This window comes from Desmodus rotundus, chromosome 10 (genome assembly GCF_022682495.2).
Source record: "Desmodus rotundus isolate HL8 chromosome 10, HLdesRot8A.1, whole genome shotgun sequence".
NCBI lineage: Eukaryota > Metazoa > Chordata > Mammalia > Chiroptera > Phyllostomidae > Desmodus > Desmodus rotundus.
In genome coordinates, this window is record NC_071396.1 from 70,574,748 (window position 1) to 70,599,553 (window position 24,806).

A 24,806-nucleotide genomic window follows, 5' to 3' on the forward strand; every position below is an offset into this window, starting at 1 on the left:
ATTTTGATCTCAGGTTGCTTGGTCTTAGGTTTGAATACTTAAATCTATCACAGAGCAGCTAACTGGTTTCCGGAACTGTGCATTGTGGAAGGGTGCTGAACAAAGAAAGAATGTATGGTATGTTTGCTGGTTAACACCTGACTCAATGCTAGCAGTAACATTTCTGTTTCTATTGAAGCTCAAAGTATCAACAAGTTTTAAATTTTGGGACTGATTTGATCCACTTAACCCAAATGCTGCTGTATGATCTTAGAGCACCCTTCTATAACTACATTTGGTTCCTTACCAGTATCCATTCACTGATATTAAAAAAATAGTTTGGGACTCTTGGATCATTGCCAATGTCATGGTATACTGATAAAATTTTGTCTGATAAAGGCTAAGGGGAAGAAGAGTTCTTAGTTATGGATCATCCAAACACAATTTAATGCATGGATTTTCTCCCAACATAACATAGATCGTTTCCTTTTTATAAATTAGGCATAAATTGTTCTTTGTTTGAAAAGTACTAACTGTTCTAAGTTACTAGGAAAGAAGAAGTGGTATCTTTACCTTTTCTGATCAGTTTTTCTATTCACAGTTCAACCGTGCACTGCTTAACAGAGAGGATACATTCTGAGCAGTGCATCATTAGGCAATTTTGTAATTGTGCGAACACGTATTGTGCACTCACACCGCCCTAGATGGCATAGCATGCCACACATCTAGACTGTATAGCACAGCTGCTGCTGTGAGCCTGTACTACACGTTACCGTACAAAAAATACCTCCCCCCCCACAGGCATTAATCAAGCACAGGAGAAGATAATGCAATCAAGAGATGCAGTAAACACAAGATGTATGAGGCTGCTGCTGGGCAACTTGGCATTCCGTTCTACAGCGAACTTTTGTTATAAGTAGAAAGAGTATACTCTGAAATAACGATAAAATAGTACAGTATAGTAATGCCGTATAGTAATACTGCAATAAATAAGTAATAGGCATTCCTCATTATCAAGTATTATGTATTATACACAATTGTATGTGTATGCCTTTATATGACTGGCAGTGCAGGCGTGTTTACACCGCATCACTACATACATGAGTAACGCATGGTGACGATGGCTCTGATGTCACTAGGGCAATGGCAATTTTTCAGCTCCCTTGTGATCTTAGGCACCACCGCTGTATCTGTGGTTCCTCGTTGACTGAAATGTTGTCATGTAGCACTTGACTATTGTAAAAAGTCATCCATTTCCTTTTTAAATTTCCAATTTAGCAGTTATATTTAAACTACAAGTTTACTTATTATTCATAATTACTTCTCATAGCTAGTATTTTTAATTGCCTACTATGATCAATGTTGAAATCAGTATTTTTCTATTCCTCTTTTTTAACCCTTTTTCCACCACCTGCTTACATTTCTTAACATTTACCTTTTTACTAGTAAATGCACTTAAAATGTTTGCTACCATTATTCGATTTACCAGATTTAAATGATACATTATATCCCTAAGCCCTAAAGGAATGGAAATGAGAATCTTTAGATAACATTCCATTTTTTATCTCCTACTCTTTCTACATTTGTGGTAGTATTTGCATTCACTTTTATAACTGCAATCCTGAGTTTGTTTTAGCCTCAGTTTTCCTGTTGAGTAGATTTAATGCGACCACCAATCTTTTGCCATACTTTTGTCATTCAGCTCTTGGACGGCTTTAGTAGTTTCAATAAGTGCGCATGAGAAAATATTACTATATATTTTTGCATATAGAACATAATGGTATGTTGCTTTTTACCCACATGTCATCTCTGCTGAGTATAAAATTCTGAACTACTTTATTTTTGTTTGTTTTCGCATGTGTGTGCTAATGAATGTTGCAGGCATTGTTACATTGTCTTCCCGACAGTGATCCAAAGTAGTCAGTGACCCACTTCATCAGCTTTTCCTTTACAAGTAAGTCTTTCTGCCTGACACTCCAAGTACTCTTTTCTTTATTTTTATATTCAGGTAACTTTATTGGGTTATGTCTCATGGTTGACCATTTCTGAGTAGTTTTTCTAAAACCAGCATGCCCTTTGAACATGTAGAGTCAAATGTTTATGTTCTTTAAATTTTCCTTGAGTTACATTGTTAAATACTTTATCATTTTTATTATTGTTTTGGGGAAGTCCAGTTATTGCCTACTTGTAACAATATATGCCAAAAAGAAATACTTATTTTTTCTTACAAACTTGCTCTTTCTACCCAAACTTACAAAGTGGGGCAAAAGTAGGTTTACAGTTGTGAGTATGTGAAACATAGAGTTTATTCTTGTGTTATTATTTACTAATTATTCTATTATATTCCCATAGGAACAACTGTGAACATACTTTTGCCCCATTCTGTACTTGACAAGATAAATATGTTAAATTAGATGTTTACACTAACTTCTCTACTCCCCAAACTTGTAGGATCTAGGGAGGATTTTTCTTTGGATGAGAGGGGTGAAAGGAGACAAATTGAAGAAAAAGAATGCTAATAAATCATTCTCCATAAGAAAAGCATAGATAGGAATTCCTGAGTGTTTATTTTCTAGAGGTGAAAAGAAGGAAAGGAGAAGATACAAATGTGAAGAAGGGAGAGAGACCAATGACTCTGTGTGTGCAAGTGTGTGTGTGCATGTGTGTGTGTGTGTTGATGCTGATGCCGGTTGGGCAAGGCTGACCTAGTGGTGGGCGATGTGTGCGAGCAGGGGAGTCATGAGGTGGCCTGGTTACATTTCAGTTACATTTCAGTCACTCTTGGATTCCTTTTCTGACCCAAGTCAGCACCTTGGGAATCTCTTTGAACTTTCCCCACTTCCTCATCTCCTTATTTTCTCACCTTCATTGCCCCATGAACTTTAACCTTTCTGTCGATTCTGCTTCTCATCTGGCCTTCCCTGTTCATTACCACACTTGTCTTCAGTTCCTTTTTACTCAGACCTTTATCATTTCCCCTGAGTGTATTACTGTAGCCATTTTATTTCCTCTTCCTCTCTAATCAATTTCAACACTATTATTAGAGTGATCTTGCTGAAATTTAAATGTACCTTTCTTCAGATTAAGTTTACTCACTGGTTCCCTACTGTTTATACCAAACAGCATGAAGCCCAAACTCCTTAGCATGGCATGTGACCAGACTCTGGGTTCTTTTTTGACCATCTCCCACACACTCCCTATGTTTCAGCCATACACAATTGCATGTGTTATTTTTGTACTTCTTATATTTGTTCTTTGATCTGTACCTTTTCAAATGATGTTTCTCTCTGGCTCCCCCTCACTGTAGCCTCAGTTGCTATTTCTTCAAGACTCAGCTTTAGGGAGGCTCTTCTGTATGTTGGCACACAGCACCCCCTCCTCCAAGTACATCCGGTCTGGGGTAGATGATGCTCTTCTGGTCCTACTTATACCCTATGTGTTTCTCAGCACATATTATTTTGAACTCATTCATTAAGCAAATATTTATTATCAGTATGATGGAATGACTCAGTTGAGTCCCTTACAAGGTCATATCCTGGCTCTTCATGGCCAGAATCTTCCATAGTGGTAAACAAATGGTACATGCTTGTTGAATGAATAAAGTAGTGATGAATAAATGTTTGTGTTTATTTATAAGATAGGTGTAATATGTCAATATTAATATTACTTATTAGCCATTTCATGTCTGATTGTATATGCCTTACAGCCTTGAAAGTCTAAGCTTCTCAAGAAACAAACCATAAATTACATTTCTCTTGAACTACACCCACACCTATCACATAGCATTACCTGCTTACGAAGTACATTAAAATCACATGACTTGAGAACAGCAACCTGGTCTCCGCATTCCGTTTTTAGAGAGATGCGCTATTTCAGGTTAAAAATTGACACATCTCCCTGTGTCCTCCTTCATGATACGAAATTAAAACAGTGCCTCCTTGACAAGAATTAGACCATCAAGGTCATGGGGCAGTATTAATTATAACGTGGAGAGGGCTTGCTGAAAGGAGGACAGAAAATGGGTGATGTATTCAGAAATCAGACCTTTCCTGCTCTGCCACTTTGCCTCAGGCCAATGCAAAATATTTACTGTCTGTGCGAAAGCCTCACACACTTGTCATCTTCCTGCTTTTTTTCATTCCTAACTGACATAGATGCCAAAAGCCCAGTTTTAATAGACAATGCCTAGAGACTCAATAATTAAAACTAGAAGTTATAAGGTGATTTAAAAGCTCAGAGCAGGGATGACATAGAGCAGGAGAGCACGATGCCATTTGTAGGGCTTGAGTCATCCATGTCTCTGTGGGTTGAGGGGGTTGTCTGTGTAAATCCCACATGGACGTCATGTGATCTGCCCTGAAAACATTACAGGGATAAATGAACTGAATGCAAGTTTCAAAGCCAAGATGCTTTTAAACACAGGATTTCTTGTTGGCATGTTTTTGCACAAGAAGTAATGGAGTTTTCTTACACTTCTCTCTTCAACTGCTTCCCTCCCCCAGCCCTGCACTTAGCCATATACATTGTTCTTAACAAAGTGTATTGCACCTGCCCATTTACTTGTCCGTATTCCTTGTCACATTATAAACTGCTTGAGAATATTGACAGTCTTTATCCACACTTGTATCTCTGCTACCTAGCAATGTATCTAATGCAACAAATTGTTTTTGAATGAATGAACGGATCTACAGCTCTTCTCTATTGTTCATGCCACCTCTGAAGTTTTCTGAATCTTTGTTTCATTGTTGTTGAATGTGATATGGAACCACAAAAGAACCCGAATAGCCACAGTGTTCTGAGAAAGAACAAAGTTGGAGGAATCACACTACTTTATATGACACAATACTACAAGGCCGTAGTATACAAAACAGCATGTCACTGGCATAAAAATAGGCATATAGACCAATGGAACAAAACTGAGAGCCCAGAAATAAATCTCCACCTTTCTGGTCAATTAATACTTGACAAAGGAGGCAAGAACATACAATGGGATAAATGATACTGTGCAATTGGACATGGTGTTGGGAAAATTGGACAGACATGTGCAAAAAAAAGATACTAGATGAATTTCTTGCACCATGCACAAGAATAAGCTCAAAATTGATTAAAGATGTCAATGTAATCCTGAAAACCATAAAAAATTATAGAAAAAAACATAAGCAGTAAAATTTTGGACCTTTCTTTTAGCAATATTTTTTCTGTTATATACCTTCAGGCCATGGAGACAAAATAAAAAATAAACAACTGGAACTACATCAAACTGAAAAGTTTTTGCACAGCAAAGGAAACTATCAACAAAATGGAAAGACAACCCGCTGAATGCAAGAAGCTAATTTACCATGGTCACATATTTTTTCTGAGTGTTCCCTCTGTTCCTATAAATCATTTTTTTGTATAACATTTGGTAGAATTGCTAAATTTCTTAAGAAATGTGTGATTTTTTTGTATTGTGAAAGAAGTAAATACATTTAATTAGGAAGCTTTGCAATTTTTTATTACAAAATCAAGCTTACTTGGTAAAATGAAGTGTAAGCAATTTAAAGAGGATAAAATTAGGAAAGTGATAATAATGGATATATTTTTAATCTAAAAATATTGAACCAAATCATTAACCGGTTTATTTTTTAAATAGTTCTAAAAGTAATATGCCATCTAATTTTTGCTGAAATTATGCCAGTTCTTCTAATCTATACACATTACTACTTCTGAATAACTAAGTATATTTTAGACATAATTGGTGTTTAAAATTAGTCTGCCTGATGGTCTTGAAGCAAGTCCTTTATAATTTAGGCCAGCAAAGGAAGTGCCAGTGTACTAGATTAGCGCAGTCCTCACTGTTCTTGTTCAGCAGCTGCAGGATGAGAACGCTGGTGACAAGAGCAGTGTACTGAATTATTACATAGAACTTACATATTATCCAAATAAAGCAGAAATCAATTTTTCTATGGCATGCCTTTTCTATCTGTCTATAATTTGTTCACTTTGTGGCATAAAAGATCAGAAACACTGTTGACTTTTTGGATATAACCTCTAGAAAAATGCATGGAAAGTGTTTTGGTATTCCTAATATTATCTCCTATTATGAGGTAGAATGAGTTCACTTTCGTAGAGGTAACCGACAAGTTCTTACCTATTCTGAGAATTTTTTAAAAAATAAGGAGTGGCCCTGATCAGTGTGGCTGGACATCGTCCCACAAAGTGAAAGATTTACATCTTCTGATATCGGGAGCTTCTTCTGAAACTGTTTAGAGTTCAAATGGGTATACAATATGAGAATGGTCATCATATTCAAACCATAAACATCTGGCTGATTTAGAAGAAACAAATTCTTTACAAAGATGATGACCCCTACTGTATTTCATCCCAGCTAAGTTACCATTGGTTGTATGATGCACCACTATTTTATGTACCAAGTTCTCCATTTATTTATGTGAAGCCATCAACTATATATGATGCATTTTAACTTCAACAGTGTTAATATGCAGGGGAAAATTTCCATCTCAGAGTCAGTGAAAAGAAAAATGTTACTCAAGAGAGACTTAAAATCTGCCAGGCCCATTTACTACTACCAGCAAATAGCAGGGAGGGAAGAGGAACTATTCAGTATTTTATTAAGATTTCCTATTAAATAATGAACCATGTATTTCAATGGCAATTGTATAGCATTGAAATGATACAATTTGATGCAGGTATTCTATGGGAAGGTTTTATGTACATTTCAGTATCTGACTAGGGGGTCACTATTGTTATGTTAATACATTCAGTTCCAAAATGTGAATAATAATTCTTTTTTTTTAAATATATTTATTGATTATGCTATTACAGTTGTCCCATTTTCCCCCCCCACTCCACTCCATCCTGCCCACCCCCCTCCCTCCCACATTGCCCCCCCATAGTTCATGTCCATGGGTCATACTTATAAGTTCTTTGGCTTCTACATTTCCTACACTATTTTTACCCTCCCCCTGTCTATTTTCCACCTATCATCTATGCTACTTATTCTCTGTACCTTTACCCACCTCTCCCCCTCCCACTCCCTCATTGACAACCCTCGTGTTCTAGTTGTTTGCCTAGTTTGCTCTCGTTTTTGTTTTATGTGTGGTCGTTAATAACTGTGAGTTTGCTGTCATTTTTACTGTTTCTATTTTTGACCTTCTTTTTCTTAGGTAACTCCCTTTAACATTTCATATAATAAGGGCTTGGTGATGATGAGCTTCTTTAATGTGACCTTATCTGAGAAGCACTTTATCTTCCCTTCCATTCTAAATGATAGCTTTGCTGGATACAGTAATCTTGGATGTAGGTCCTTGCGTTTAATCTTGGCTAATGTAATTATGATGTGCCTTGGTGTATTCCTCCTTGGGTCCAGCTTCTTTGGGACTCTCTGAGCTTCCTGGAGACTTCCCGGAAGTCTATTTCCTTTGCCATATTAGGGAAGTTCTCCTTCATTATTTGTTCAAATAAGTTTTCAATTTTTTGCTCTTCCTCTTCTCCTTCTGGCACCCCTATAATTCGGATGTTGGAACGTTTCAAGGTGTCCTGGAGGTTCCTAAGCTTCTCCTCATTTTTCCAAGTCCTTGTTTCTTCATTCTTTTCTGGTTGGATGTTTGTTTCTTCCTTCTGGTCCTCACCATTGATTTGAGTCCCAGTTTCCTTCTCATTACTATTGGTTCCCTGTACATTTTCCTTTGTTTCTCTTAGCATAGGCTTCATTTTTTCATCTGTTTTTCGAATAGATTCAACCAAGTCTGTGAGCATATTGATAACCAGTGCTTTGAACTGTGCATCCGATAGGTTGGCTATCTCTTCGTTGCTTAGTTGTATTTTTTCTGGAGCTTTGAAGTGTTCTGTCATTTGGGCCATTTTTTTTGTGTGTGTGTGTCTTGGTGCTTCTGTTACTTTAAGGGGCAGAGCCTTAGGTGTTCACCAGGGCGGGGTAACGCTGGTTGCTGAGCTGTGACGCTGTACGAGGGGGAGGGGCCGAGTGGGAGCAATGGCGCCCGCCTCACTGTCCTCTGGATTTCAATCTTTCACTCCGATACCCACAATCAAACTGGGCCACTCTGGTGCTGGTTCCCGAGTAAGTGGGCCTGTGCACACTCTAGGCCCCTGTGGGTCTCTCCAACGACCTCTCCTGTGAGGCTGGGAGTCTCTCCTGCTGCTGCCCCAACCCCCAGGGGCACTTTCAATCAGAGGTCTGAGGCTTTATTTCCCGGAACTGGAGCCCTGGGTTGCACGGTCTGCTTCGTTGCCCGCCGTTTGTCAGGTTTATCTGTGGGCGAATGTGGTGCAGCTGGGTGCTACCCGCTGCTCTACCTGCCCCGTTCTCCGCCACTCTGAGTCCAGCCCTCTGGGTTTATCTGTGCAAATGTGGGGCCGCAGGGTCTGCTAGTGCTTGGACTGCCTGCATCATTTGTCCCACACTCCGCCAGTCTCAGTCCCGCCACAGCCACGCGAGTCCTCTCCACCCCAGTGCCGTCTCCGCCCCTCCTACCAGTCTGGACGAATGTTTATTTTCTATTTCCTTGGTGTCGGTCCCCCTTGCTGTTCAATTCTCTGTCAGCTCTGGTTGTGCGAGGAGGCACAGTGTGTCTACCTACGCCGCCATCTTGGTTCTCCCAGTAATTATTCTTATAATAAAAATAGGTACAATACATAAACAAAAAAGATCCAGAAGTTTTTATAACCATGTGGCTCTCTTGTGCTACCCCTTCCAAGATATACATCCCTTATCCCTAACCCTGGCAACAGCAAACACGCTCTCTCCCTGTGTAATCTTGTCACTTGAAGAATGTTAGATTATTAGAATCATACAGCATACAACCTTTGAGGACTAACTTCTACATTCCACATAATTCTCTTAAGATTCATCCAAGCTTTGAGCCTATGAAAGTTGCATTTAATTGCTGAATAGTATTTCATGGTATATATGCATCTGTTGAGGGCTGTCTGGACAGTGTCCAGTTTTGGGCTATTATGAAGAAAGTTCTGTAAATTGTGTGCAGGTATTTTTATTTACTTGATAACTTTAGTTGCCTTTTTAAAATTTTTTAAATGTTGTTCAATTACAGTTGTCCCCATTTTTCCCCCTTTACTCTCCCCTCCCCTACCTACCCCCCACCTCCCACATTCTGTGTGCAGGTTTTTATGTGAACATAAGTTTTCATTTCTCTCAGACTAATGCCCAAGAGTGCAGTTGTTGGGTTCTATGTTCAGTGCCTGTTTAGTTTCAGAAGATGCTGCCAAACTGTTTTCCAGAGTGGCGGTGCCATTCCCACCAGCAATGTATGAGTGACCCAGATTCTCCTCATCCTGACAAGAATTTTATGTTGGCATTTTTTTTTTATTTTTAGCCATTCTCATTTTTTTTTTTAAAGAAGGGATCAATTACAGAAAAGTTGGAGCTTACCTGCACCTCTAGCTTCTTCTTAGGTAGCTTGAAGATTCGTTAAAGCCTGCCCATATTTTAAAATGTCTAGCGGCTTCTGTGACATTCACACACACGCCTGTGATGTTTGTTTCAAAGCAGGCTGTTCTTAGTAGATATGGAGATGTGAGTGAGGATCAGCTTCATCTACGGCATGCAGGCAGCCAGCTTGTGCTTTTTACAGAGCCCCCGTACCTGTCACCAGTGGGTGCAATGGCCAATGGATGTTTTTATTCCTGCCTCAGCCTGAAGGCATATTCACCCAAGTCACACACATCAGGGGAGTAAAACTACTCAACCTCTAGGGTAAATGTAATGGCAGTGAGCAACAACCCAGGAATTATAAATTTGATTTCTCGTACTTTTTTAATCTATCAGTTTGTCAGGGGGACAAAGAATATTTAACTTCAAAGTGCCTATAAGTTGATAGAAGCTTGTTAAATGGTTGATGAGCCCAATGCTAAACTACAGGACAGAAAAAAGTTGAAAAACAGAGTTGGGAAATATATACATATAAATAAATTTTATATACAAATAATAAATTTTATATGTATTATATATTATTTATATATGTATTATATATTTAAAATATCTTAGATTCAAGATACCCCATTTTTAGGATATAAAATGCTTCTCATTCTTAGCCTGAATGAATATTTCTCTAAGCCAAATTTGCTTATCATAGAAAAATAACCAAAGAACAAAAGTCTGCAGAGAGCCTTTTATAATGACGAGAAAATAATCTTGTGATGGAGAAAGCAAGACCTGAAAAGTGCCAATCATAGGAGGCCGAAGGCTGTTGGGGACGGGAAGGAGGCTGTGCTGCGGTTGATTTCTCTCGGTGTGAGGCCCCCTCTTGAAGCTATTTGTAATTTGACTGAAGAGACGTAACCACTTCAGGGCATTTGAAACATGTCGGCTCAGGAAGGATGATCCACAAGGTGTCCTGACTTGCGGCCCTTTGCTCAGAGGAAGCCTTTTTGAGCCAACCTATCCCCTGGGACCTTGGAAAGAAAAACAAGACTAAACAAAGCATGTGATAAGCAGCCCTGGTTCTGTAGGCAGAGGGTGAGCAGTTAAACAGCAGAAGGCTTCAGTGTGTTGTGATTTGTATTTTAAAAGCTATAAACTTCTGACTTAGAATTTAAAACAGAAGAGTTTCTGAGACCCAGAAATGTTGTCCAAATGCTTGCTTTCTTGTATTCGGTCACCATACTTGTTGTATGGCCTTTTGATTTGCAATTTTGCTTAGAAGTCTTCCGAGAGTGAGTGAAGGAGCACCTGTAATTCCAGGTTGAAGGCTGTCATAGGGATCACAGAGGACATTAGTGTTCAATTGTGCCGAGGGCCCAGAAAATCACAAGTCCCTCTTCTCGGGGAGTTTGGCAGCCATGTCGATGAGAGAAATGGAGAGTCACATGAGAGAATAGTCAACGTTGGGTGAGAAAGAAATCTGGCAAGAAATAGGGAGATGATCCTTGTTTTGGTGAAGTTGGCAAATGCCTGAGTGGTTAAATAAGAGATTTGATGTTATCACATACAGAGGATCACTGATAAACACACACGGGAGGTGGGTTCGAAGGGCGGGGGGGGGGGGAATGGGTGAAAAATGGGGACAACTGTAATTGAACAACAATAAAAAAAAAGAAACATTAAGTCAAATAAGAATAAAAGCCTATCCATTTCCATGAAATACTGCTTATGAGGGTATGTTTTAAGGACAAAAGGCAAGAGTGTGTACAGAATTCTAGGTGGTAGTTTTGGGGGAGGGGAATGTTGGCTCTTCTGAATTCAAATGGAAAGATTAGGAAAAGACAAGATGACCAGTGTGACTGAAATGGATGAGAGATTGTTTGACTCCTAAGAGGTGATGGGAATTCAAGGCATCAGGCTACTTTATAAAACAAACAGGAATCACAGGGCATTTATCTCTGTTTAAGGAAAGCCGCTTTGTGTCCTGTGTATGAATGTATCCCTCACAGCAAGCAGAACAGAGGCTCACACTTAGCAGGCTCTAAGTAAATGTTATTAGCTTGATCGATAGGACTTGTAAAAGGCTAAGAGGATGGCTTTATGAGCCATGGTAAAAGAAAGTGGTGTTGAAAATGCTAACTTTGCACCAACATGAGGGGTAAGATGCAGAGGAAAGGAAGAGAATTGGGAGCATTTTTCCCTGAAGGCTGGAATTCTTGGCATGTATAATGAAATGGGCTTGTCATATTGCAGTTAGAATCTTGATGCCTGCTACAGTTTTTGTCTTTCAGGTTGCACGAGAGAGCAAACTTGGGTAAGAAAGAAATCTGTCGGGAAATAGGGAGGTGAATCCTTGTTTTGATGAACTTGGCAAATGCTTCTGAGTGATTAAATAAGGGGTTTGATGTTATTACAAATGCTGTGCAAACATTTAGAGAAAAAGTACTATGAATATTGTTCTTTGATGATGATCTTATTGTTTGACACATTTTTATACCTTGGAGTTTTATTCCAGATTTGTAATGTAAGTGCGGCACAGTAAATCTGTGAAGTGTGATTCTTGTATTGCTTATAACAAGAGAGAAAATAATGCACTTTAATGTTTCAAATATGTCAAAACAAATCCCTTACTAAAGAAGGATATTATTTTTAATAAACAGCATAGTTCAAACAAAATGTATAAAATAAACAAAATAAAGTTGAGTCTAGTATAGGCAAATATGACTTAAATTAATGATTACATTGTATGTCAAATCTAGGTTATTCATGATGAAACTCTAATAGTTTTATAAGTGATTAGTTATTCTGACTAATTCAAAGAAAGAATAAACTGAAGCAGAAACGCATGGTTTAGATATTGATTATTCTCAGTGTTTTTCAGATGCTCTAAATTTATATTTTACCTTATTGTGCTGTGTGTGCATGTTATCTTTTTACGTTAGACAGAGAAGTCTATTCGCCTTAGAGAACATTAGATAATTAGATAGATTTTAAGTTACAAGGAGCTAAGACTTTTAGCATGCATAATAAAATTAAATTATTTCAGTGTTCCTGAGAACTTACAAATGTGACCCTGAAATAAATAAGTATGGCTATTTTTATAAATTTGTACAAACCAGAAAACTCCTCCCCAAATATGTCAGGCTTAATTTTCTGCTCTGTGGAGCACAGCTAGCAGGCTAGCAAAGCCCAGTGACATTTTCTACAGTGTGAGTTGCCAACCATTAGAAGCCTGTGGCGGTGTTTAAATCGAGAGCCAACAAACTAACAATTGGTTGAAGAAAGGATTATGTAATTCTTCTTTGATATTCCTTTCTGTGGTGTTCACATCACTATCGGAGAGAACCCTAAAGACAGAACTGGTGACCGTCTGCTAAGGTGGCTTTTCCTTGTAGCTATGAGCCCATATAATCTCTATGCCTTTCTGCAAGTTATTTTGGTTACCCTCCCCACTGTTTGCTAAGCTCCTAAAGAAATGGACCATATTTGAGTTTACTCACTACAGTGTATTTTAGGGCTGCAATTCCAGTGGTCATTATTTCTGCAGAGTGCCCTATATTGATTCCAAAGTCTTCTGGAGAGCATTAATTAGTAAGATAATTACGTGTCCCTACCTGTGTTATAATACTTCAGTAATCAGATCTGACCTAAAAATGGAAAGAAACATTGGTAATTGCTGTAGAAAGAGTTAAATTCACAAAACTGAGAACTTTATTTATTCTTTGAATACAGTAGAACAAAAGTCGAAAGAGGACCTCTGCAGTATAAGAGACAAAATGATTTGTATGTTGAGGAATTCTGCCTAAGTTCTAGGGAACATGTGATTATAAAATGGCCCTATTGCAGCTCCTCATTTTCCCTGGGTCTGTAAATGGCATTGTGTGTATGCACAATAATACCTCACTTACCTGGTGATGGTGTCCAACAGGAGGGTGATAAATAAATTTTCTAGATGATTGGAATGTATCCTAACTGCCAGATTTAATTTATTTTTATTATTTTGCTTTTCAAAATTGAATATATATGTATTTCCCAACAGAAGATGTTGATCATAATTGAACCTTTTCTTTTTGCCCTCAAGGTGTTAGCTTATGAAATTTAGGAAAGCAATATATTTATATCCAGCCATGCTCAGGCCCTGCGGGTCATATAAGGGCTGATAGAGATCCTGAATATCTCATATTCTGTTGGTAGAAGTCAGTACTTGTGCGATAGTACTCACATTTCGTATGTGGACTGTGGGTTTAGTTTCATTATAATTCCCTGTCTTCCACCACAGAATGTAAAATCCTTAAGAAAAGAGACTGTATATTAGTATGTTTTTTTTAAGTGAAGTTTTCTCTAAGAGAAAAAAATCTTGATGACTGGTTTAAAAGCTATCAAACTAACTAAGGTTTGTTGATTTTAGTTACTTGATTAGAGTTTGTCGAGATGGAAAATTCTAGAAAAAATTATAATTTTCAAGGAACAATGTGATTATATTTACTTTTAATGTTGAGGAAAACTGAGATACATTGGTTTGCATTAGTATCTTCATATAGCTTGCAAGTATTTTGTTAGTTTAGAAAATGTAATACCTTAGTTTAAATTTGCTTTTTCTTTAAAAACAATTAAGTTTGGTACATTTAAGTTAAAAATATTTTTCTAAAATCTCCCAGAGTGCTGAAACCTACAGATCTAACACCTAACATTTCCCTCCAATTTTTGAGAATAAGCGCTGCACAGATGGTATAATCAGTATTTATAGGAAAAGCCAGGATATTATCTTACCTTATTCTACAAAGTGATAAACAGATAACAAAAACACTCATTTTCAGCAAAAAATAAAGGGTAAAACAGTTCTTTTTTGTTCTGTTGCTTTATGGAAAAATGCATTGTCAGAAATTAATGGTTGGTTTTAATTGCATCCTTTGGAAAGATCTGTCTGATAATGTGGCGTGTTTAACAATGAAAACTGAGACAAAAGGATTCATTCAAGAAAAAATATTTTTCTCTTAATTTCCACTGAAATACAACCAACATACAGTAAAGTGCATGAATCTTAAGTGTAAAGCTTGGTGAACATGGGGGGTGAACCCACTAGTGTAAGCCCCACTAATGGAAAGATATAGAATACTATCAGCAGCCCAAAGAGCTCCCTTGTCATACCTCCTAGTTACCTCCTGAGGCAATCACTACAGTGCATTTTCCACTACAAATTAAAATAGTGTTGCCAATTTTTTGAATTTTATATAAATGAATGACATACTTTGCTCTTTTTTTTTTTTTTTTACTCTATATGCTCTCTGTGGGATTGAACCGTGTTTTAGACAAGAATTTGATCTTCTTTGCGGCTGTAGAGCAGCCAGTTTTATAAATAGAGCATGATTTATTCATCAATTCTATTACTGGTGGACATTTGCCTTCTCTCTGAGTTTTGGCTCCATGAATAAAACAGGCATGAAGATTCTGTTATGCATGTTTTGGTGCACATGCATGCTTAGGAGAGGCATCATTGGCAAAAAGCTCTTCATTTGGTCAGCTTTGGTCACACAGTCTTTCAAAGTGATTGAACCAGTTTACACTTGGACCAGTCACAGGTTTTTTTTTTAATTTTTATTGTTATTCAATTACAGTTGTATGCCCTTTCTCCCCATCCCTCTACCCCACCCCAGCCAAACCCCCCTCCCTCTCCCACCTCCATCCTCCCCCTTGATTTTGTCCATGTGTCCTTTATAGTAGTTCCTGTAATCCCCTCTCCTCACTGTCCCCTCTCCACTCCCCCCTGGCTATTCACAGTTTAATTCCTCATCCTCTTATCTTTGTTAACACTAGGTATTGTTTTTTGTAATTTTAGCCATTTTTTATAGAAGCTATCTTGTTTTTACCTTTCATGTTATTCCACCTAGCATTTTTTTAATGTTTTGGATACAGTGTGAGGAAGTAGTCAAAACTCATTAATTTTCCCACAGGCATTTTTAATTTATCAGGCACCATTTATTCAAAAGACCCAATTCATTGTTTTTCATTCATTGGTATGGCATCTTTGTTATAAATCAGGTGGCCATATGAGTGTGGGGGTGTGTTTCTTTTTGTTTTTAATTTTTTAATTAAATTTTTTTATCTCACCTGAGGACTTTTTTTTATTGTTTTTAGAGAGACAGGAAGGGAGACAGGAAGGAAAGAGAGAAACAGGGCAAGAGAGAAGCACCAGTAGGTTGCTTCCCATATGGGCTGGACCGGGGATTGCACGTGTCCAGACCAAGGATCAAACCTACAACCTGAATATGTACCCTGACAGGGAATCGAACTTGCAACCTTTACTTAAGGGATGAAGCTACATCCAACTGAGCCATGGCAGTCAGGGCTATGTGGGTGTTTCTTGATTCTCTGTTCTGTCTTACAAGTTACTGGCATAAATGTTTTTTCTTAGACACTTTTATTTACCATGGGGCTGCCCTCATTTTCATGTGGTATTGCTAAATTTCATTTTTCTTTTTAATCAGTCTCATTAAGAGTTTCTAGAAACATTTTTGATATAGTTGTTTTTTCTATCATATATCTTGTTTTAATTCAGTTGATTTCTGTACTCATTATTATTCATTTCATCTATTATCCTTGAATTTAGTTTGCTTGTCTTTTTCTGGGAGCTTTTGAAATGTTTTTAAACTTTCATTTTGAAATAAGTTGAGTTACAAAACATTGCAAAAATATCAGAGTTCCTATAATCTCATCACTCAGCTTTGCTAAATGTCTATATCTTATATAACTGCGGTACAATTATAAAATTGTGGAATTAATATTAAAACATTATGTAAACATTCTTTGAATGTTGCAAACGATGCCTCAAATGTCTTCTTCGAGTTTAGGATCAAATCCAGTATCACACATTGCATTTGATTTGGGGAACTTCCTCGGACTTTGGCTCTCTTCATGACCTTGACATTTTTGAAGAGTGCTCTCCAGTTACTTTGCAGAACGTCTCTCAATTTAGGTCACTCTGATGTTTCTTCACAGTGAAATTCAGATTACTCCTTTGTGGCAAGAACAAACCAGAAATGAGATGTGACCTAAGTACATCACATTAAGAGATAGATCATGTTGACACATCTTGTTCCTGGTGATGTTAAGTTTGAACACTTGACTGAGGTAAATAAAGTCTGTCAGTTTTCCCTACTACAAACTTCCACTTTTTCCTTTGAAGAAAATAAGTATTTTTCTGGGGGCGGGGAGAGGGTTTGAGACTATGTGAGTATTCTGCTTTCTCATATTCCCTTGCCCACTGACTTTTAGCTCTATCAATGATTCTTGCCTCTGCAACAATTATTACCATTTTTATTACCAAAAATGGTTTTTGTGAGATGGTGATTTTTATTTGCATCCGTTCTGTATTTATTAGTTTAATTCTACTCTAAAAATGAGCTGCTTAATCCTTATTTATTCACTCACATATTTATTTGTGGTAAGAAATCAAGTATATATATTTTACTCCATGAGATGAAATTAATTATTGATATTTAGTTTGCTCACTTTATCACACATTTGGCCATTGAGAGCTCCTTCGGGCTGGCTCCTCTGTCTTTCTGACATACCAGCAAGTTTTGAGGGCTTACTCACTTTCTGGCATCACAGGGTCTTGCAGGCTCATCTTGCCCCATTCCCTCATCGTGCTTATCTCTGCCTCATTCCTGAAATTGACCATTTCTCCAAAGATTTTGGTTCATTGTATTGACGAAGGGTGTTTGGCAACCAAGATCTGGGAGTTGTGTGTGTTCATCGATGTTCACTATTGCTTCTAGGTCTCTCACCCGATAAAGGTAGGGCACACGTATATACAGAAATACACATACACTAACGCGTGACTGCTGCGTAACTATGTGTGGATATGCACTCATGCACATACACACATCATGAGTTCACACTGATATGTCTGATTCTAGTCCAACCCCACAGGGTCCATGCTAGTCAGCTCCCTTCTGTTATTAACAACTCCCCTTTTTACGCTGACATGCCCCACTCCCATCATCATCAATCTGTTAAATTATTTACTCAGTTTGAAAAATACACATGAAGTAGTTTCCCAGTTGCAACTTCATACCTCTATGAAAAACAAATCTTTATAATTAGAGTACAATATGTGTGCAAGAAGCTATTTTTGTTCTTAGTCTTAGAACAGGGGTGTCAAACTCATTTTCACCAATGGCCACATCAGCTTTGCAGTTGCCCTCAAAGGGTTGAATGTAATTTCAATTCCTTAATGGTTAAGGAGTAGTTACAATTATACAGTCCTAAAATTATGTCGGCCCTTTGAAGCCAACTGCGAGGCTGATGTGGTCCCCAGTGAAAATGAGTTTGACATCCATGCCTTAGAATATGCAATCAAAACACTGTTTTGAAAGTTACTTAGGTTAGTTCTATTGTTTTCCACCCCCTTCAGTATGGTTATATATTTACAATGCAATGTGTATGGAAGTTATTAATTTCTGAATGCTCATATTCTGTTGGTTTACTAAAGTATATCATTGCTAGAGGTAATATTATTGATTCTTTGGCATTTTTACAGATGTCATTTCATTTATAAGTAGAAATAGTTTTACCTCTTTTTACCAATTCTCATACCTCTAATTGATTTATTTGTCTAATTGCATTTGCTAATACTTCCAGTGCAGTAGTGAATAATAGTGGATATACTGGGCATCCTCCCCTGCTCCTAATCTGAGGAGAAATACTTCTAGTGTTTTTTCATTAAGAAAGGCACTGGTTTTAGAATTGAGAAATATAAATGTTTTTCAAGTTAAGAAAGTGTCCCCCATGTCCTTTATCTTGAGTGTTTTTATAATGAGGGAATGTTGAAATTTTGTTAACATATGTGGAGATAACTAACTATATGGCCTATGATACTAATCAATTTCCTAATATGAACCAACCTTGCATTTCCAGAATAAATCACACTTATGTATATTATTTGTATGTTATGGCACAATTATACCATATAGCAATAAGGAAAAACAAACAAGCGGGACAAATTTAATATAACTAGTTCTGTCCAGAGGGTATCCAGCCATGTAATATGAACAATAGAGACATTTATCACAGAAGATATAAGATACAAGAAACATTGTACATAGGAGAATGATGCCTCAATCCCCTCAAACTAGGCCTCTTGGGACCTCACACAGTTTTCCCAATTGCCATTAGCTGCCCCGTCACATTTTCCTGAATCTAAACAACCATTTGAAACCACCTCTTCCCTTTCAAATGTGATTTTAGTCTTTGAAAAAGCCAGAAGCCGCGGGGCACCAAATCTGGGCTTTAGTGGGGCTGAGTCACCTGGGTGATTTGATGCCAAAAAATTCTGCACAAGACATGATGCACGAGTGGACACATTGTCATGATGAAGCTGCCAATCAGCAGTTGCCCATAGCTGCGGCCTTCTGAATCATCCAAATAGTTTCTGTAGAGGAATAACTATTTTAACTATTTAGCAGTTTCTACTGCTATAAAACCAATAACTACAACAATAGTTTCTTCAAGCTTAACACAAAATTTGAGCAGATTTGTTGTTCTACTCACTCAGTCATTTTGAATGCCACAGCCACACAGTACACATGCTCACTCAACAGTGTCTACCGCCCCCACTGACTAGTACAGTGAACTTGTCATTGTCCATGCATGTGCATTCCAGCCCATGCTCCTTGGCTGCCAGGTTATGTTGATGTGGCCCAAACAATTCTTCTTATATTAACAATAGCTGGGCCTTTTCCCAGACCGACCTTGTACTCATACTGATGAGTGAAGAGCTATTTAAAAAAAAAAAAAAAAACCAAAATACTTTTTCCATTTACTAACTCTCAATACTTGCCATAACACTAACATTCTTTGTATTTCAGGTATGGGTTTCTTTTTTTTCCCACACTAAGCATTTCTCAGATTCATTTCTCAGATTCTCCAGATTCCATCTAGTGTCCTACAATTTAACTATCTACCATAAGATGGCGTTAGACCCCACGGGTTAAGGGCTCAGTCTCACAAGACTGCCCCCCTCTTCTTCAGGTGCCAATTGCAAGTTCAGGTTTTCACCTATGCTTCTGACCAGCTGGCTATAAATTAGAGGTTCACATGACCTTCTCCTTGGATTTGATTAATTTGATAGGGTGGCTCACAGAATTTAGGAAAACAGTTTAATTGCTAAATTATCAGTTTTTGACAAAGGATATTAAAAAATATGAATGAATAGTACATTATAGGAACATAGGGTGAGGTTTAGTAAGGTCCTAAACATAGAATCTTCTGTCCTTCTGGAGTTTAGGGTGCACCACCCTCTCAGCTTCTGGATGGGTTCTTACTTAACAACCTGGAAGTTCTCTTAACTCCATCTTTTGGGATTTTACTGAGGCTTCATGGCATATGCATATTTGATTAAATCACTGGTCATTGATGATGATTCAACTTCCATTCCCTCTTCCCTCCCTGGAGGTCCAGGCATGGGGCTGAAAGTTCCAGCCCAATAAATATGTGGATGGTACCCCTGGCAACCAACCTCTATCCTCTATCCTGTCAAAAAGTACCTCATGACCAAAAGCTCAGATGTAATTGAAAGAGGCTTGTTGTGAATAATAAGACATTCCCTTCACCTTTGTCACTCTGGAGATTTCTCAAGTAGTGGAGCTATTTGAGAACAAAAGACTAAATCTAACAAGAGATTATGCCATTGCTCTTATTGCTTAGTACAAGAATTTTACTAACTCTCTGCAGGGGCAAAAAGGAAACCAAATATGTATTTCTCATTACTCAAAAAACAAAATTCAACTGAGTAAATTTGAAGACCTGCATAATTGATTTTATCCAGTTACTCATAAATCAGGTGGCATCCCATCCAGTAACCAGAAAGGAGCTCTAAGGAACTCTACAAAATGGAAGACTTTTATTGGTGGAAGGAAGGCGGAACTAACAAAGAACAGATTATCTCAGGCAGGGTCACTTTCCTTGAGGGCAAGACTGGGGGTCTGTCTAGCAGACGACCATATAGTGCTGACCAGGACATTCCAGAATGACTGGTTAAGATTACATTCCTGAGAGAGGCTGAAACTGCAGTAAGGCTGGGTATTAAGTCCCAGTTTGGTGACTTGGACTTAGCACGAATGACTCCATTTTGGTCCTATTGTCTCTTTTTTAACATGACGTATCACAGTACCACAAAGGACAGACCAAAATGTATTCAAACTATGTGCTGTATGATTCTATTTTAATAAAATAAATAGGCAAAACTAGTCTATGGTGTTATACGTGACTACCGTTTACTCCAGCGGATGGAAATAGAGACCGGAAAGGGGTATAATTAGCAATGTTCTGTTTCTTGATCTGGATACTTGTTCCAAGGGTGTGTTTAATGTAAAATATTTAGTATAATGCGCATTTATGATTTTGAATTTTCTGGATTGTTACACTAAAGTTAAATTTATTTAAGAAAAAAAAGAAAAAAGAGAGAAATAAGAAGGGAAACAGGGAGGGAGGGAGGAAGAATGGAAAGAAGGAAGAATAGGAGGAAAAGAAGTAGAAATAATAAGAAACTATGATGGAAAAATGAAATACCATTCACAATAATCTTTATAATTTATTGGAATAATTTTCAAGAGGAATATATCTTATGAAGAGAACTAACATTTTAATTGAGAGATATGAAATAGACTTAAGAATTTGAATAGATATACTGTATTCTTGGATAGGTAAAATAAGTTTTATAAAGCTGTATCTTCTTTCCAAATTCATGTTTGGTGAAATTTCCAGTTAAACTTCATTGGGATATTTTTTTAGAAATTGACAAAAATGTTAATGAAATTTATTCTGAAAAATAAATATGTGAGCCTAAAGATGAAAATGTATTTTAAAAAACAGTGGGGATAATCTGTAGGTTAAATGTCCAATCAGATATTTGATGTAATTTAAATCAGCAATAATTGTTACATAGCAAAACAATTGATGAAATATTATGACAAAATAATAACTTGAAACTTGAAATACAACAAATATATTAAAAATGGATATGTGATAAATATATTTAAGAATTTAATACATAACAAAAGATTCTATGTCACAAACTACCAATTTGAAAGAAAAACTTACTTATCCTTAGCTTCACACATTACATTAATGTACTTTACATGGGTTAAATAGCTTTATGTTGAAAAGCATTGTCTTAGCTGTGGATTCTCTAACAAAATGCCATAGCACGCATGGCTTAAACAAAAATACATTTATTTCTCACAGTTTTGGAGCCTGGGAGGTCCAAGATCAAGGTGCCAGTAGATTCTCTTCTTGCTCTCTTCCTGGCTTGCAGATAATACCTTTCTGCTGTGCCCTGAGGGGAGTCACTGGTTTCTCCTCTTATAGGGCACTAACCCCGGCATGGGTGCTCTACCCCCATGACTTCATCTAAACCTAATTGCCTCCCAAAGGGTTTTAACACATGAATGGGGGGCACAATTCAGTCCATAGGCATAAATTATTAAAATAAGGAGAAAAAGAATATTAAATATTTATTAACTTTCAAGAAGGAACATAATGCCTAAAAATAGAGTCATCAAAGGGTGAGACATTTGACTTCAAAATATTTTAACATTTTGCATTTGAATCAATTCAATAAATATTTATGGAGTACCCCTTAAGGGACAGACAGCATGCCCGTGTTGGGAACATAGCTGTGCATAAGGGAATCAATACCTGCAGGGTGTCTTACAGGGAAGAAGGGTTGCAGAGGCTTCCTCCAGTGACCTCTACAAGGTTTCCTGGAGAAACAGCACCAGTTAGCTAATCAGGAGGTGGATCAAAATTGCATTTCAGACAAAGAAAATGTTTACAAACTATTAAACCTTGAACTGTTTATGTTATATCATAAATTAAATAGGACACACAGTATTGTGCTGTCTCCAGAAAGAATATATAACCCTAGGAAAAAAATCTAGAAGAAGATATACTATATTATTAGCAATTATTATGATGATATGATGGAATTATTAAACACTTTTACTTATTTTATACTGTTTATAGATTTTTAATAAAGATAAATTTATAATGAAAAAGTAATTATTATCAAATCGACATTAGAATAGTCAATCTGTAATTTTAACAATAAGCAGTTTGGAAAAGTTGCCTTTTTTGAGTTACATTTTTATGGTGGTAAATGTCACTATAAATACTTTATGATAGAGAGATAGAAAGACAACTTTCTTTGAATACTGCTCAAATTTGTTTCATGTGCTGAATTTTACTGGCTAATTTTACTCTCAGTCAATCTGTCTCTTAAAATTCAGTGTAAGTAAATGTAAGGCAAGTTTATAAAAATAGTATGTATATTAACCCATATTTAAGAGTTAAATTTGTCGTGTTTACTGTTTTGCTGTTTTTCTATGGACAGTGTCAAACTAGGACACACTGCCCCTCAAATACGAAAGTGTTCAGGAGTAGCGAGGACTTTGAAAAGCCGATAGACATAGTTTAAGTGCCAACTCTGCTGCTTTCTTGTTATCTAACTTCGATAAATTACTAATTCCTTGAATCTCAGTTTTTTAATTTGTAAAACAGAAGTAGTAACATCTCATTTGAGGATTAGGTGAGATAATTTCTATAAAGCACCAACCCAGTGCTTTATATTGTGTGCTCAATAAATGGGCATTTTTGTCTATTTTGTTTGCTAAGTTTTAACCAAGAAGAGAAAAAAAAATGGGGGCAGGAATAAAGCAATTAGTTTATTAAGCACTGCTGAAAGTCCTTAACTTGTATGAATTTAATTATTCTTTTCACAGTTCTGCAAAGGGCTTAAACAGCTTGTCCCGAAAGCAAGCTGTGCTCCTTGACTGAGCGGTGACATAAAGCTTGGTCACCTAACCCATGCTCTCGATGACTTGACTAGCCTGCCTCTGATTTATGAGTTAAAGGACAAGAGTAAGGCTGCTATTTGTGTAGTTTATCAGGTATAAGTAATAGTGAAAAGATAACTATGAAGCTCTTTTAACAGATTTGCGTTTCTTTTCTGTCCCCTTTGTATCTCAGCACATGGTGAATGGTGCTCTGGAGGGCCTCCTGGGATTACAGCTCACACCTTTTCTGGGACACTGTTGGAACACAGGATCGGCAGATATTCCACCTACTCAGATGTAATCCCAGATTAATGGAGTTGTTGCCGAGCTGATAACATGACTCACTAAGACTGGTAAGAGTTTTAAAATACATTTACTGTTTTACAAGTGACATTTGATGTCATGACCAGTTCTGAAGTATTTCTGCCTTGTTATAAATTGGAAAGTTATTTACCTAAGTAGACACATGGTGGAGGGAAGAATAGTTTGCCACAAAAAGGTACACTGATTAAAATACTTATGAGCTAAGCCTATTCTGATGTATTGAGAGATATTTTTATTACTTGTATAAAACATAGGGAGTTGACCTTTAGTGCAAGGGGAACTTAATGACAAAGAATTTTCTTTTAAAATGTAACTGCAAACAGTTTTATGAAACCTGTAATTGCTGCAGCCTATGTTGTTTCTACTGCTATAAAACCAGTAACTGTAAAATAGAAAGGCTATTTTTTTGAAACTGCTTATGATGATGTTTATGCCAATCTTTCCCTAAGCTTTCTTTATCTGCCTTTCTAGTGCATATAATCGTACTTTTGCATATCTTTTCCTCAATGCCAATATTTTCTGTTCCAGTATACTACATTTGCAGTTACTCCAGTCAAGGTTAATTAATAAAACAGATTTGGTGTGCGAACAATGGGGACTACTGTAATTGAACAACAATAAAAACATTTTAAATAACAGAGCCTTGGGACTGGGAAAAAGATGGTAACACTGAATCAGATGGAAGAATAGGAGTAGTTACTGCAGGGAGAACATGGGGGACATGTAGAGGATGAGCAAAGGCGACTCTCCATCTCTTCGAAGTCCACTCCATTGGCTGCCATGAGGACAGAAGCTAAGGGATGAAAATAGATGCTTTGGCCATGACATGAGTATACTTGGGTGGACAGATGCTGAGAAAAAAAAGGTCATCCAAAGCATACAAGCTACTCTGCATCTTAAATACATGAGATTGAAGGTGGGTTGCCTCTAACGTAAATAGAAAGATGTTTACTAGACCTCCTGGAATTCATATTCACTTGCAATGTGTCACAACTTTTCAAGTATTTTATACACAATCTAGAGAAGAGATATCCTCAGTTTCTCCTGAACAAAGCCTGATAAATGGAAACAGGGAAGTTGAATGTCTGCGAATACCCTGCTTACCGCTTGATGGCTGAGAGGCTTTGGGAGCAGATCAGTTTCTCTAGTTTGAACCCTTTTTCTGCCACATTTTGGCCATGACTACTAGCGTAGTTGTAAAAAATTAAATGAGCCAATTTACAAAGAGTGCTTAGCATTGGACCTGGCACACAATCAGTAAGTATTCA

The 24,806-nt window shown here is 37.2% G+C and overlaps 1 protein-coding gene across 1 annotated transcript in view; it reads left to right on the forward strand.

Annotated features, from left to right (window-relative positions):
• DLGAP1 (DLG associated protein 1) overlaps window positions 1-24,806 on the forward strand; it is an 828,057-nt gene that overhangs the window by 81,959 nt on the left and 721,292 nt on the right. Inside the window, exon 2 of the mRNA XM_024580349.3 lies at window positions 23,408-23,567. The gene's annotated coding sequence lies outside the window, so the exon portion shown is untranslated. The remainder of the gene's footprint in view (window positions 1-23,407; window positions 23,568-24,806) is intronic.